This window comes from Dasypus novemcinctus, chromosome 24, assembly GCF_030445035.2.
Source record: "Dasypus novemcinctus isolate mDasNov1 chromosome 24, mDasNov1.1.hap2, whole genome shotgun sequence".
In the NCBI taxonomy this organism is placed as follows: Eukaryota; Metazoa; Chordata; class Mammalia; order Cingulata; family Dasypodidae; genus Dasypus; species Dasypus novemcinctus.
This window is the reverse complement of record NC_080696.1, coordinates 1421827-1438662: the sequence shown is the minus strand read 5'-3', so window position 1 is coordinate 1438662 and position 16836 is coordinate 1421827. Positions and strand designations below refer to the sequence as shown.

At 37.6% G+C, this 16836-nt stretch overlaps 1 long non-coding RNA gene across 5 annotated transcripts in view; it reads right to left on the bottom strand.

The window, feature by feature from the left end:
* LOC101419240 (uncharacterized) overlaps positions 1-14665 on the bottom strand; it is a 35800-nt gene extending 21135 nt beyond the window's left edge. For 2 of the 5 annotated variants that reach the window (XR_002795929.2, XR_011647264.1), the window contains exons 1-5: positions 13318-13405; positions 4716-4792; positions 2998-3124; positions 2113-2205; positions 1532-1608 (exon numbers count right to left, since the gene is read on the bottom strand). This is a non-coding gene — a long non-coding RNA (uncharacterized lncRNA). The other 3 variants (XR_011647267.1, XR_011647265.1, XR_011647266.1) reach the window with 3 other exon arrangements.
* Positions 14666-16836: the final 2171 nt, after the last annotated feature.

The window sequence follows — 16836 nt, the reverse complement described above, 5'->3', positions numbered from 1 at the left end:
TACAAATTAAGGCATTCCCATATTGAATATATAGAATTTCTCTTATCATTTTTCTGGTTTATGAGTTAGAAAGGTGGATGAAGATGCTTCCACTTTCATTATATTTATATTTTAAATTCTTTCATGCCTTATATCATCACATCAACTGAAGACTTTGCATATAGATGACATTCATATGAATACTTTTCAGTATGAATTCACTTAGACTGAAGTATTAAGTATCACTAAAGGCTCCTACACATTGATTACAAATCAGTGAGATTTCTTGTGTGTTAAAGGTTAATTCTATGGCTGAATTCTCTTCTATAGTCAAAACATTTAGTGTGAGTTTTCTCATATCATCATGTTGTCTAAGTTAGAATAGTGATTGAAGGCTTTCCAACATCAAAGACATTGACAGGGTTTCTCTACAATGTGAGTTCTTTCATGTTTTCTAAGGGCAGAATAATAAGTGAAGGGATTCCCACATAGATGACACAGATATGGTTTCCCTTCATTATGAATTCTATTAGGGTAGAACAGTGAGAAAAGGTTTTCCCACATATGTGGCAGTCTCCAGTGTGACTCCTCTCATGTTTTCTAAGGCCAGAACTGTGAGTGGAAGCTTTCCTGCATCAATGACATTCATAGGGTTTCTCTCCAGTGTTTGTTATCTCATGTCACCCAAGGTAAGAACGATGAGTGAAGGGTTTCCCACATTGATGACATTTATAGGGTTTCTCTCCAATATGAGTCCTCTTATGTAAGCTAAGGGAATAATGACGAGTGAAGGCTTTCCCACATAGATGACATTCATAGGGTTTCTTCCCAATGTCGATTCCATTATATTGTATAAGGCCAGAGTATTAACACAAGTTTTTATGACTTAGATGATATTTACATGATTTATTTCTAGTGTGGATTTGCTGATGTTGAATAAAAGATGACTGGTTACAGAGGGCTTTTCCAAACAGTTTTTTGAAATAGGGTTTCTTTCCCATGTGAATTAACCCATCTTGAGTCATGCTGGATCTGTGAGTGAAATCTTGTTGAAAATCACTATATTTAGAGGGATTCTTTTGAATATGATGTCTCTGTATTTGGGAAGTAAATAAAAGACTTAAAAGGTTTGTCCATCTACATTCATTTATGCATTTCTCTATTATGAATACTAATCACCCAGTGATAGTCTCTAATTAAAATCTTCCTCATGTTAGTTGTAGACACATATTCTCCTGCATGCACAGAGAATTTTCTATTGTTCCATCCCAACTACAGAGCTTCATGTTCAATTTTAAAGACTTCATGATGTTTCAAAGATTAGGAATGAGTTATGTATATGCAATTATCATTTTATAAGAACACAGATTATGGTTTTGGGGTCAATTCAAACTATAACAGGCTTTTTTAGATTAGCACTTAAACTGATGAAGTGTTAACCCAGAAAAACTTACAAGTTCTACTTACAATGAGGTGATTGTACTGAATTCAGAACTTATTCCATTCCCGGGTATCTATTTGAAAGACAAGTATTCATGCCCATGAAGCTTACCAAACATGTAATGGTAGATGTGCCTTTCTTGCAGATATGTTGCATGGATGCCATTTCTTGATTTTTAGAACTACTGCCTGAAATGAAACAAAAAAATAATAAGTTGCTCAGGTAACATCAGGGAAATTAAAAGGTTGAAAAAACTCAAATGCCACAGTGAGTATTCTTTAAATATTGATCCTTAGCTGGGAAAGAATAAATATCAAATTAAGGACTATTCTAGGTCATTGAAAATTAGAAAAATATTTGGGATTGAAATATAAGGAAACAAAAGAATAAGGGATATTAGAACAGTAAAGGGTGGGAAAACCTTTAAAGAGGAGGACTAAGGAAAGAGTGATTGTGAAAGTTTGACTTTATTAGAATATGAATACCTGCTTTCATTAAGCCAAAGACACTTGATAGAGATCAGTAAGTATATGGAATAATGACCACAACTGAGGAAAATTTCCCCAATATTCTTTCCTACATTTCTGAAAACATAACTCACTTAAGGAAAACTTCAGATGATACTTCCAAGAATCTATTTACTCATTGACCGTCTTCCTCCTTGTATAGAAGCACAAGTACCTAGAGCTCACCTGAACTCTGGCTTTGGAGAAATATTTCTTCTCTCCAAAGTTCCTCTCCTTGCTCCAAGTGGGAAAGCACATCTGCTTTGCAGACCTCATATCCTGTTTGTGTGAAAAAAGATAAAATAGTTTTTTGAATTCTGTGCAGAAAAGTGCATTTCATCAAGTGTGGGGTAGGCTATCAAAGAAAAATAAGATAAATGTTACAGCCAAGGGAACAGAACCTCATTGAACATAGAAACACTGACAATTCTTCACCATCAAAGGGGTTACTCTTGACCTTGTGCCTAAATACAGTGAAGAGCTCTGGTTGGTGATGCCCATGTCCAAGTGCAAAGAGAGACTGAAGAATCCTTTATATTTTCCACCAGGGAGAAATACCTTGTATCCATAGCAGTTGGATATTATTTTCAAAAATAATCCAATAAACGTAAGCTCCACCAGAACAGTCTATGTTCCATGTCAAAAAGAATGTTCCTGTTTTTTTTTTTACTACTGTTGTCTGAAGCCACAGAATATTCCTTAAAGCGTATAATTATTTAGAAGATATTTAATCCACGTATTCAGCCTTTCAAGAACATTCATTGAGTTCCCTGCATTGTTCTAAGTGTTGGAGACTGAGTAGCAAAAAAGATGTGAAATTGTGCTCAAGAAGATTACATTTTAATTGGGAGAAAAACTGGGTGTATATTAAAAGTAAAAAAACAAATTTCTTTTAGGTAGTGGTTCATGTTATAAAATAATATAAAATATAAAAACATAATAAAGAATATAAAAATAATATAAAACTATGGAAAAACTCTTCTAGTTATTTGTTGAATAAATAAATGAAGATTAGATGATAAATCATAGATTGGTAGATAGATACGTAGATAAAAATTTTGAGCAACTCACCCACTTGGATCAGATGATTGATAGTTTCCAGCATCACATCTCTAAACAGTTTTCTCTGAGAAGAGTCCAGGAGAGCCCACTCTTCTTGAGAAAAGTCTATAGCCACATCTTTGAACGTCACTGACTCCTAAAACACAGACATTTGGGTTCAGACAGGGCCATAACGACTACCAATGCCCAAACTAGGATATCTGAGATGACAGCACCTAGCAGGGACTGTGCAGAGTGCAGAACTGCCATCTGTATTTCAGGTATACTCAATCAGATGCATACACAAACTGAATACATAAGACTCCATTATAAAGAAATATTCATGACATGCGGTATGATAGGAGCTGGAAATTCCCCAATAAACTGGCAATTACGATTTCCAGACAGTCGATTATACAATTTGCCTTTGAGCATTCATAACTAAAACACTCTTCTTCACCAATTTCATGTAAATTTACAGACTCATCATGAAAGCAATATCCATGTTAAGCCCATTTTAAACCTTGAATGTGATTATTCTCCAAGATGACCTCAATTTTGTCTCATCTATAAAGTAATTTAACAAACTGTTAGGTGTTTTCAATGACCCAATTAGATAATGTGTAAAGTACTTCCTAACTAAACACAAGTTATTCATACATTAGTCATTAAAATGGCAGAGAACCTAGCAGCAAAGTCCAGAATGCTTCAGAACTAAACAGATGTCACACGGAACGTGAGGTGGGAAGGGTGCTGCCTCATCCCACTCTACATAACTCGTGCTTATCAGAACATACATGTACAATGCCTCACCAGTACACACTATGAATTTCGAGATTGCTGTGCTGAAGGATGGTCCTAGCCTGACCATTCCAGTGGTATGTGATCTCTCATTCTCAACTTTCTCTGGGACCTCAAAACATTAGTTTTTATTGTCCCTTTTGTATCTTTATCTTGCTTGGATGTTCAAGAGTCAAAGACTTGAAGGTTTCTGGTTTTTCCTGTTCTTCAAAAGGTTTTACAGGGTAATAAAATTTCCCCCTACCTACTATACTCCACCTGAATGCACAGCCAAAATTAAAGAAACAATATTCTTTATTTATTGCTTCAATTTAAAAAATTTGAATACAGGTTATTGACAAAAATGGAAATTGGGCAATTGGGGACAAGTGTGAGGAGGAGAATTTTGGTCATCATTTAAAAATTTTTCAAAATGTACAAATACATTCTATCAAAGCATTTATACATTTAGTATTGGAGAACATAAATTAATACTCATTTCCTTCTATCTCAACTATGAACAGCACTCCAACCTAGCACCTGTGGTAATGAATTGACTAAGTGCTGAAACACCAGCCTCCTACTGGACTGTAAACTTCTGCTCTTTCTCATGCCTGTTATCTATGTTCACCACATGCCTATACCAACTGGAGGCATTAATATGATCAATGTGTGTATTATTTGTCTGATAAGGCCATAGGCCGGAAGAAAAAAAGAAAACTCTCAAATCTACAATGAATACACAGCCTTAAAGAGGCTGAAACAAAGTGTAAAGTTGGAAAGGGGATTACTTATTGATGAACCTATAACCTACATTAACATCCCAGTCATCTGGTTAAACTTAACTGGAGCTCAGATCCTTCAATAGTTGCAGAATGTGCTAAGAATATCCATGACAATAGAAGGAATTCGCCCTCTACTTGGCAACACAGGTGTAATTTCAGTTGAAAAAAGAATTCCCTACTCACCATTGTCAATAGCTCAGCTGATAACTGTCTTCCTCTGGGTTTCAAAATATAACCAGAAAATCAGTAGGGGTTCAAAGCTGAGAATGGAGAAAGAAGCCATGAGACTTCAGATTTGTCCACAATTTCTGGATCCACTTGTCACAATTTCTTGGCCAAACCTTTACCTGGGAATAACCCCAGCGTAATCAATGGGAACATGAATTGTGATCCAAGAGAAATACTAACCTGGCTAATGAAGAAAATATGAATACTTTCATCGTACATATTAGGACATAAAAATATTGTGTTTGCATTTTTTAAATTAGAGCAGTTGTAGGTTTAAGAAAAATGATGCGTAAAGTACAAATTTGCCATATATCATTCACAACCAGTTTCCCCTATTAACACTTTGTTTTAGTGTGTTACTTTTGATATAATTGAATAAATTGTTATAATTATACTACTAATTGTAGTCCTTAGTTTCCATTAAGATTCACTGTTTGTGTTGTACAGGTCTATGGTTTACTAACATTTTTATTCTGGGAACATATATACACCTGAAATTTCCCACTTTAATCACTTTCAAATACACAATTCACTGGTGTTAGTTACTTCCACAACCTTGTGCTACCATCACCACTATTCATTAACAAAACTTTTTCATCAACCCTAACAGAAATTCTGCATGAATTAAGAATTAACTCACCATTCCCTATCCCCACCACAGTGCTAGCTTCTGACTTGATGGATTTGCATATTCTAATTATTCCTTATAAGTGGGATCATAAAGTATATCTCCTTATGTGTCATTCCAAGAAAAATTAACACCAATTCTGCTTAACTGCTGCCAAAAAATTGAAAAAGAGAGAACATTAACTAACTTGTTCTATGAGGCCAACATCGACCTAACAACAAAGGCAGAAAAGAAAAAGATGCCATAGGAAAAGAAAATCACAGACCAGTAAATAAACTTTATGAATATAGTTGCAAACATCCTCAACAAAATACTAGTAAACTTAATCCAATAGCACATTAAAAGAATTATACACCACAATCAAGTGGGATATATTCCAGCTATGCAAGGGTGGTTCAACATAAGAAAATCAATTAATGTAATACACTATGTTAATACAAAGGAGAGAAAAACACATGGTCATCTCAATTGATGCAGAAAAGGCATTTGAGGAAGCCAGCATCTTTCTTGATAAAAGCACTTCAAAAGGTAGGAATAGAAGGAAATTTCCTCAGTAGGATAAAAGGCACATATGAAACACCCATAGCTAACAACATACTAAATGACAAAAGACTGACACTTTCCTTAGGATGAGGAATAAGACAAGGATGCCCACTGTCACTATTGTTATTCAACATTGTACTGGTAGCTCTACCAAGAGCAATTAGGCAAGAAAAATAATAAAGGCACCCAAACTGGAAAAGAAGTGAAACTTTCCATATTTGCAGATAACATGATCATATATATATAGAAAATTACTCAGTTTTTAATATTAAGTACCCCACAGTATTCAGAGATGTTCAATTCCCTCCTTGATTCAGAAACATAGGAATCCTTGATCTGTGTCACATCTGGAATTGGGTCTCCACCTCCAGAGAAATTGCTCTTTGGATTTTTCAGATATAGCTATTCTTGATTTATGCACTAGTACTGGTTCTTCAAAATCTATTTCAGTCCTAACTCTTTTCCTGCTTTATCCTTTCCTGCTTTTCTAGGTACATTTGCCCTAAATCATCTTGTTTATTTTACTTGGGATGTCTAGCAATATCACTCCCTCAACTTTGAGTTCTAGCTCTCCCTTGAATAGTTTTGAATACCAACCAACCAACTTAAGAATGTATTTTACTTAGGGTTAATCAATTCAAGGACTTGCTCCATTTGGAGTGATTAACGGTGGCCACTCTGCAAATCTAGCCCTGAAAACCCTCTGCATTAGAAAATAGCACAAGTGCATATATCATAATGTTACTGTCATATACCATGACTCCCATAGGATTAGAAGGCCCTGGAGATATAGAATGAAGGGATTTGGGAAAAAATCTATTTGCTTGATCTCATATTGTAGGAAAGTAGTAGCTGAAATCTTGTTGTTTTAGTTTCCTAGGCTGCTCAAACAAAGGGTTGACTTAAACAATGGGAATTAATTAGCTTACAGTGTTGAGGATAAAAAAAACTCCAAATCAAGGCTGTAAGGCAAAGAATCCTCCCTAAACAAAGACTGGCTCTCCCCAAAGAGAGACTGTCCTGGGACTGGCTGCCAGTGGTCCTTGGCTCCTCTGTCACTTGGCAAGGCACATGGTGGGATCTCTGGATTTCTCCCTTCTCTTTCCAGATTCTGTCAAATTTCAGCTTTTTGCTTCCATGGCTTTTTATCCCTTAATTTGTTCTCTTGTAAAGGACTCTAGTAATAGGACTAAAACCCATCCTATTGAGATGGGACACACCTTAACAGAAGTAACCTCATCAAAGGTCCTACCTATAATGGATTCATAGCCACATAAATGGATTAGATTTAAGAACACATTTTTCTGGGGTACACACTTGTTTTATATTAGTCATCAGTGGCAGTAATCTCTGAAAATCTTAATTTGTTTATGTGAAAGGATTGCTATAAAGTTTCTCCTAAAACATTTAAAATAATGTCACACATTTCTTGAACAAATGATAATGCATCAAAACATAAGTAAGATTAACTTGCCCTTTTGAAAAAAATGCATTTAAATGTGATTGGAGACTTACATATTTATTTAATTCTCATACTAACTGGTTGATTAATTTATCCTTTTAATAAATGCACAGAGGTTCAGAATAATTTAGCAATATGAGAATTTATATGGGTAGAAAAATACACAGCTAGAGTTGGAATTTTCTCTGCTTGTCTCCTATATTCAAATTCCTTAAGGCTTATGTGTCACACCTAGGTCTTACCAGGGATGCCTCTTCTCATTTCAATAACCAGAGCCCCGCCCTTCTCCCAGAATTCCTGTTCACATAGTTTATTCACACTATTATCACCCATGCCCATGTTCACCTGCCATTGCACTGAATCCACTTCCCAAATACCAGCTTCCACTTCACCTAAGGTTTACTGCCCATGATCCATACTTACTCATTTCAACATACACTTACTTAGTGAGGGAACTTCCAGGAAGATGGGGGAGTAGGGATCTCTAGGACTCACGTTTTCTCCAAAACAACTAGTGGACAGGCAGGAACTATCTAAAACAAATGTTTTTGGGCTCCAGAGACCAGGGGAATACTGTATACCATCTAGGGAAGAGTGGGAGGGGGAGGTGGAGAAAATGCAGAAAAGGACTGTAAGTCGCTCACACTGCATGGAAGTCAGTGCCCATCCCTCACTCTCATGGCAGCCATCTAGGGGTCCAGTCCCTGGCTGGCTGCTGCAAATGCAGAAGGAAGTGGAAGCCCTGTTCCCCAAGAACAAGGCAGGAGCACAGCCAAGTACTGACCAGAGCTTTGACTGGTGAATTGGGACTCACTGGGTCTGGGCACAGAGCTGCTCTTTCAATCTGCCTGCACAGGGATGGTGGTGGTCATTGTTTAAACACCACCACTGATAGGGTGGAGGCAGTGGAGGCTTGAAAACCCACTGAATGGTCTGGGGGAGAGTGTAAACTACAATGTAAACTATAAACCATGCTGTGCAGCAGTGCTCCAAAATGTATTAATCAAATTCAATGACTGTGTCACACTGATGAAAGAAGTTATTGATGTGGAAGGAGTGGGGGGGGAGTGGGGTATATGGGAACCTCTTATATATATATTTTGTCTTTATTTATTTATTTATTTTTTGGCATTTATAAAGGGTATTTATTTGGGGTTGAAGCTTACAGTCACAAGGCCATGAAACGTAAGTTACTTCTCTCACCAAAGTCTGCTGGTCTCTGCGAGGGTTCAGGCTTCTTCTTCCTCCCAAGGCTATTTTTTTAATATTACATTAAAAAAATATGAGGTCCCCATATACCCCCCACCCCCTTCACCCCACTCCTCCCTCCATAGCAACAATCTCCTCCATCATCATGAGACATTCATTGGATTTGGTGAATACATCTCAGGCACCGCTGCACCTCATGGTCAATGGTCCACATCATAGCCCACACTCTCCCATGTTCCATCCAGTGGGCCCTGGGAGGATCTACAACGTCCGGTAATTGTCCCTGAAGCACCACCCAGGACAACTCCAAGTCCCGAAAACACCTCCACATCTCATCTCTTCCTCCCATTTCCCACACCCAGCAGCCACCATGGCCACTTTCTCCACACCAATGCCACATTTTCTTTGATTAGTAATCACAATAGTTCATGAATAGAATACCAGTAGGTCAACTCTAATCCATATTCTATTCCTCCATCCTGTGGACCTTGGATTGGTTGTGTCCATTCCATATCTATGTCAAGAGGGGGCTTAGATTCCACATGGATGCTGGATGCAATCCTCCTGCTTGCAGTTGTAGGCACTCTTGGCTCCATGGTGTGGTGGTTGACCTTCTTCTTATATTTTTTAATGTAACATTTTGTGTGATCTATGTATCTTTAAAAAAGATAATAAAAGGTAAAAAAAGGTTCTATCTCTTTAGTGTTGTGGAGAAAAGTTTGCTGAAGATGCCACCAGCTGGGCAGGACAGGAAAGTGCAGTTTCAGGGAGTCATCAGAAAGGATTCTGGCATCTTTCCTGACCCTCTCCCAAAGGCTCTTTAGCATTGGTCTGTGCCCCTATCATGGGTTCCTGGCCCTGTTTTGACTGGGAAATACTGACTTGAGAAAGTCTCCTCTTGAGTAAACCTCTTCCCAGAATTGCCCTCCAGGCAAAAACAGCTAAAGATACAAAAGAAGTGTGAAAAATATATATAAAGGCAAAACAAAAACAAACAGAACAGATCAAGGTTTCCAGAGAAGATCAGAGGAAAGGAAGCTTTCTCCTGAGGGTGAAACAACTGTACAAATAGTGCAGTCTTAAAAACTGTACTGCATACGAAGGGCAAGAATTAGATGAAGAAGAGTTAGAAAAATCTGACCAGTTAGACATGGACAATTCTAAAGGCCTAGAGTATGTTGGACCAAGTGTCAAAGAAGAACCATACACAGAGCCAATTAACAACAAAACTTTATGGAAGAGAAAGAAACTAACTTCAGTGTAAACACAATCAAAACAAGCCTATGTCTAGACAGCAACAAAAAGTTACAAGCCCCACTAAGAAACAGGAAGGTATGGTCTAGTCAAAGGAACACATTAAACCTGTGGAGGAGATACATATCTCAAACAACTAACCAATTCAAACAAATCTCCTAAACAAATTCAAGGAGATGAAGTGAAATATGGCTAAGAGATAAAGGATATTAAGCAAACACTGGGTGAACATGAGAAAAGTTAGAAAGTATAAAAAGAAACATAGCAGAGATTATGAGAATGAAAGGCATAATAGAAGAAACTGAAAACGCACTAGAGACATACAACAACAGATTTCAAAGAGCAGAAGAAAGAATTACTGGACTAAAAGACGGCAATCAAAATCATACAGATAAAAGAGAATCAGCAAACCTGAAGACAATCAAAATCAGTCTGAAAGACAGAGAGAGAAAATAGAAAAAACTGAGCCGTGTTCAAAGGAGGTGGGTGACAGCAGGAAGTGCACCAACACGTGCATCATGGGGGTCCTAGAAGGAGAAGAGAAAAGAAAAGGAGCTGAACAAATATTTGAGGAAACAAAGGCTGAAAATTTCCCAACTCTTACAAAAGACATAAATATATATGTCCAAAAAGTGCAATGTAATTCAAACAGGATAAAATCTAATATACCTACTTCAAGATACATACTAACCAAATGTCAAATGCAAAGATAAACAAGAAAATTCTAAAAGCAACAAGAGATAAGCAATTTGTTATATAGAAGGAAGGGATTTTCAATAAGACAAAGTGCCAATTTCTCATTAGAAACCACAGAAGCAAGACGGCAGTTGGATGACATATTTAAGACAGTGAAAGAAAACAGGCAACCAAAAATCCTTTATCTGGCAAAACTTCCCTTCAAAATGAACCAGAGTTTAAGACATTCACAGATAAATTAAAACAAAGCTTGTCATGAAAAGACTTGTCCTACAAGAAATGCTAAAGAGAGCTCTTCAGATTGAAAGGACAGGACAGGATGGCTTGGAAGAGTATGAAGATCTTCCTTAAAAGTAAATTACAAAACCCAATAGTACTGTAACATAAATATACAACTCTACTCTCAATTTCCTATAAGAGAATATGAATGAATAAGAAATAATCCTATTTCCTTGTAAAGGATACAAAAGTACAAGCCAGGTAATGTGTGACGAAAAACAACAACAATATAAAATGGAGGACACTGTGGGATATGGATGCAGAGAATGGGTATGCTACTGAAGTTAAGAATCTTTTCAAACTAGTAGGTTAGAAACATAGGTTGTATAATGCAAATGCCATGGTAACCATAAAGTATTTAAAAAATACACAGAAACAGAAATGATAAAGGAATCAATGAGTGACATCATAAACAATCAACCATACAGAAAATGAGGCAGACCAATTAAGAAAAAGAGGGACAGAAAATATAATATCTATATAAAAAACAAAAACAAAGTGCAAAAGACACAGATTGGCAGAATGAATAAAAAAAGCATGTTCCAACTATATTTAATTTACAATAGACTCATCTTAGACTGAAAGACACAAATAGGTTGAAAGCGAAAGGATGATAAAAGATATTCCATGCAAATAATAAACAAAAGAGAGCTGGGGTAGCTATACCATTATTGGACAAAATAGACTATACGTCAACAACTATAAAAGAGACAAAGATCTTATATATTAATAAGTGAGCCAAACCACTAAGAAGATATAACAATTATAAACATTTATCTGCCTAACCACAGTGCCCCAAACACATGAGGCAAACATTGGTAACCTCTATAAACAGTTGGAAAGTTTAATACATCACTTTTATCAGTGGATAGGACATCGAGACAGAACACCAATAAGAAAAGAGAGAACATGAGCAATATCACAAATGCACTAGATCTAACAGTCATGTGTAGAACAACGCCACACTAGATCTAACAGTTGTGTACAGAACATTGCAGGATACACATTCTTTCATACACATTGTTCACTCTCCAGGTCAGACCACATGTTTGGACACAACTAAGTCTCAATAAATTTAAAAACATGAAACTACACAAAGCATATTCTCTGAATAAAATGAGATGAAGTTAAAAATCAAAAACAGATGGAGAACTGGAATAGCCACAAAGATATGGAAGTTAAACAGCACACACTTAAACTATCAATGGTTCAAAGAAGAAATCACAAGGATTATCAGGAAATACCTTCAGATGAATGAAAATGAGAAAACAACATATAAAAAATTTTGGGACAGAGCAACAGTGATAAGAGCAAAATTTATGCCCCTAAATGCTTACAATAAAAAAAGAAAGCACTTACATCAGAAGACCTAACCACATACCTGGAGGAAGTATAAAAAGAGGAACAACAAAAGAAAAAATAGATAAATGAGAACTTATCAAAATTAAAAACTTCATAATGAAAGTAAAGAGGGACACCCTACAGAATGGTAGAAAACATTTGGAAAACATTTATAAAGAAATCCTATCCCTAAATAACAAAAAGACAAACCACCCAATCAAAAATGGACAAAAGACTGGACATTTCTCCAAAGAAAATATGCAAATGGCCAAAAAGCACATGAAAAGATGCTGAAATTATTAGCCATTAGGGAGTTGCAAATCAAAACCAGTCTTCAAAAACTTTCCAACAAAGAAATGCCCAAGACCAGATGGCCTCATAGCTGAATTCTACCATCATTGCAAGAATACCAATCCTGCTCAAAGTTGTCCAAAAAATTAAACAGAAGGGAAAACTACCTAACTCATTCTTTGAGGCCATCACCCTAAAACTAGAGCCACATAAAGATACTGCAAGAAAAGAAATTTACAAACCAAATTTTTTTTGTGAATATACATACAGGAATCTTCAACAAAATACTTGCAAATCAAATCTGATAGAATGTCAAAGAATTATATACCATGATCAAGTGGGTGATATTTCAGGTATGCCAGCCTAGTTTAACATAAGAAAATCAATTAATATAATACACCACATCAACAAAATGAAGGGAAAATCATCTCAATTGACAAAGAAAAGGCATTTGACAAAATTCAGCAACTTTCTGAAGTACAAACTTAGAAAAATAGGAATAGAAAGTGTCTTAGTTTGCCACAGGACTGCCCATGCAAAGTACCAGAAATGGGTTGGCTTTTATAATGGGAAATATATTTGGGTAAAAGATTATAATTCGGAGGCATGGAATGTCCAAATCAAGGCACCATCGAGATGCTTTCTCACCAAAGTCAGCTACTGTTAATCCTAGTGTCATGTCATGGGGTGAAGATGGCTGCTGAACTCTGCCTTCCCTCCAGAACCTACTGTTTCCCTGAGCTCAGCATGGGCAACCAGGCATAGCGCTCGTCTCTTTCCAGGCCTCCTCTATCAGTCTCGTTGCTTTGCTTCCTTCCCAAGTCCAGCTGTGACCAAGCAGGCGTAAGCCTCACCTCTCCCGGGGCCTTGGCTCCTGAGCCTCTCAGAGCCTCCCTAATTTCCTGCAGTCCTCTCTTTCACAGGAAGGGTGGATATAATATGGTGTCTCCCTTCCTCCGTGTCTCCATTTATATCAGACCCAGCAGGAGGGTGGAGACTCAGCCTGAGTCATGCCTCACTTAGACCAATCAAAAGCCCTAAATCAATCTTATCAGGTAGTCTAACCAAAGGCCCCTCAACTGGATTTAATTCAATTAGTGCAGGACTAGTTTAGTTTAAGAACACGATCTTTCCCTTTTTGGGTGTTATAAAAGAACTTCAAACTGTCACACTCCACCCTCTGAATCCCCAGAAGACATGTTCTTCCCATAAGCAAATACATTCATTACATCATGATATCCCAAAAGGGGAGGCAGTTGAGCACCTGCTTCCCATGTAGGGTCCTGAGTTTGATCGATGGTACCTCAAAAAAAAAGTTCCAAAAACCTTAAATCATTTCTGTAGCAATGCTAAGTACAAAATTCTCATAAAAATCAGTTATTGGCATGCAGCTTGTCTTGGGACAGCAATTCCCCTCTGGCTGTAAACCTGTTAAACTTAGAAAACAAGTTATCCACCTCCAATATACAAAGGAGGGACAGACATAGGATAAATATTTGCATTACCACAGGGAGAAATTGGAAGGTAAACACGTACCACAAGTCCGGGACAGTTCAAAACCCTGCAGGGCATATTCCATTAGATTTCAAAGCCTGAGCGTCATCTCCAGGACCATGGTTTCTTCTCCCCAGGGCTTCTGGCCCCCCTCCCCCCCAGGCTTGTGCAGCAGCATTTTCTTGGCTCTAGCCTCATCAAGCACCCAGGTTGGGGCCAAGCTCTAGACCTCCCCCTCCAAGAACATTGGGTGATGGCCACACTTTCCCCTATCTCTGGGGGACAGTCTCAACCCCTCAGAACAGTGGGGTGGTGACCTAACTCTCTCTAATCTTCAGGGAATGTGCTCCGCCCTCTCTAGAGCCTGTGGCGGTCAGACTCTCCCTGAGCAACCCACCCTCTTCAAATGCCAGCGCAAACTCACCCTTTCTGCATACATGGGTGGGGTCCCTCTACTGGCTCAAGGAGGTGTTCTAAGTCCAAACCTCAGCTTCCACTGCTTTCCTCTTGAAGTGGCTTCTCCTTCAATCTCCCCCTTTCCTTTAACTTTTAGTCTTAGCTGATAGTGGTTGTGTTCATACAGACCTTTCAAAAAGCTTGTCAGTTCTGAATGCAGTTCACAGGGATCCAAGCCATCAGACAGCAAGACTTTCCAGAAGGCCTTCCTGGATAACTTCATTTCCAATCCTAACTTGCCGTGAAATGGCTGCTTGTCCCCAAGTGCAGTTAAGTCCTTATAAAGGGCACTTTCATCTGGGGGCTTGTTTTCCAGAATCTTGGAATTTCCCAAATCATTACTCTCTGGTTTCTTTGCGCTTATCTCCCTCCTTTTGCATTTTGCTCTAAGCTGCAAGGAGAAGTCAGGCTGCATTTTCCACATTTACTCTCATGTGTAACCAAACTGATTTTTTACAACACTTGCCAAGTCCATTCAATTGGAGTAGAAGAGTCTCTTCAATAAATGGTGTTGGGTGAACTGAATATCCATATGCGAAATAATGAAAGAGCACCCCTATATCACACCATATACAACAATGAACTCAAAATGGATCAAACACCCAAACATAAGAAACAAGACTATAAAACTCATAGGTTAAATGTAAGAAGTCATCTTCAGGATCTTGTGTTGGCAAAGGTTTCTTAGACTTTAAGCCCAAAGCACAAACAATAAAAGAAAAAAACAGATAAATAGGAACTCATCAAAAACAACAACAACAACAAAACTTTTGTGTACCAGAGGACATTATCAAGAAAGTGAAAAGACTGGGGAGCAGATGTAGCTCAGTGGTTGAGTGTCTGCTTCCTGTGTACGAGGTCCTGGGTTCATTCCCTGGTACCTGCTTAAAACAAAAAAGTGAAAAGACAACTTACTAAAGGGAGAAAATACTTGGAAAACACATATCTGATAAGGGTTTAATAACCAGAATATATATAAAGAAATCCTACAACTCAACAATAGGAAGACAAACAACCCAATTTAAAAATGGGCAAGGATTTAAATGGATATTTCTCCAAGAGGACATACAAATGGCTAAAAAGCCCATAAAAAGAAGCTCAACACTGCTAGCTATTAGGGAAATGCAAATAAAAACCACAATGAGATATCACTTTACACCCACTAAAGTGCCTCCTATTTAAAAAACCAGAAAATCACAAGAATTGGAGAGGATACGGAGAAATAGAAACATTCATTCTTTGCTGGTGGGAATGAAAACTGAAGTAGCTTCTGTGGAAGACCATTTGGCAGTTTTTCAGAAAGTTAAGTGTAGAATTACTGTATGACCCAACAATCCCTCTGGTATATACCCAAAATAATCAAAAGCAGGGACTCCAACAGATGTTTGCATTCTGATGTTCACAGTGGCATTATTCACAATTGTCAAAAGATGGTGGCAGCCCAAGTGTCCATCAACTGATGATGGATAAACAAAAGGTGGTATGTACAATGGAATATTATTCATCTGTAAACAGGAATGAAGTCCTGATGGGTGTGACAACATGGGTGTCGTGAAGACGTTATTCTGAGTGAAATATGACAGATGCAAAAGGACATATATTGTATGATTTCACTGATATGAAGTAACTAGAATAAGAAAAATCATAGAGTTAGAATCTAGGATATAGGTTACCAAGGGCTGGGTTGAAGAGTTAATTCCTAATTTTTATAGTGTTTCTATTTAGTTTGATTGTAAAGGTTTGGAAATGGATGGTGGTGATGATAGCACAATATTTTCAGTGTAATTAATACCAATGAATTGTATATGTGAGTGTGGTTAAATGGGCAAATTTTAGGCCATATATATGTTACCAGGATAAAGATTACAAGATAAAGCATAGTGAACCCCATTGTAAGCAATGGACTATGTTAATAGCAGAATTACATAAATGATCTTTCATGACTTTTTTTTACAAATGTCACACACTAATACAAGGTGTCAATAGAGTAGAATATGGGAACAAAAATAAAACTAATGTAAACTTTGGACTGTAGTTAATAGCACAATTTTAATATTCTTTCCTCAACTTTAACAAAGGTACCACATTATTGCAAAGTGTCAACGATGGGAGATTTGGGAATGCTGTATTTTTAACATGATTTTTCTGTAAGCGTATGATTTTTTTAAAAAGAAGTAAATGCTGTTCGAGTCATCTTCCTCAGGGCTCTTGATGGTAGCTAAAGGGTCTCAGTAACTTGCCAAGCACCGAAAAAAGGAAACGCACCTTAAGAACGAGAGGGAAGTTCCTCTTGCTGGCCCCTCCCTCCCCTTCACTGGTTCAGGGTGAAGAGCACCTGCCCTCCCAGGTGGGTCCCTGGGACTTTGGAAATGGAGCAGAACAGCCCCTTTGTGCCTCCTGGAGCACACACATGCCTATGTCAG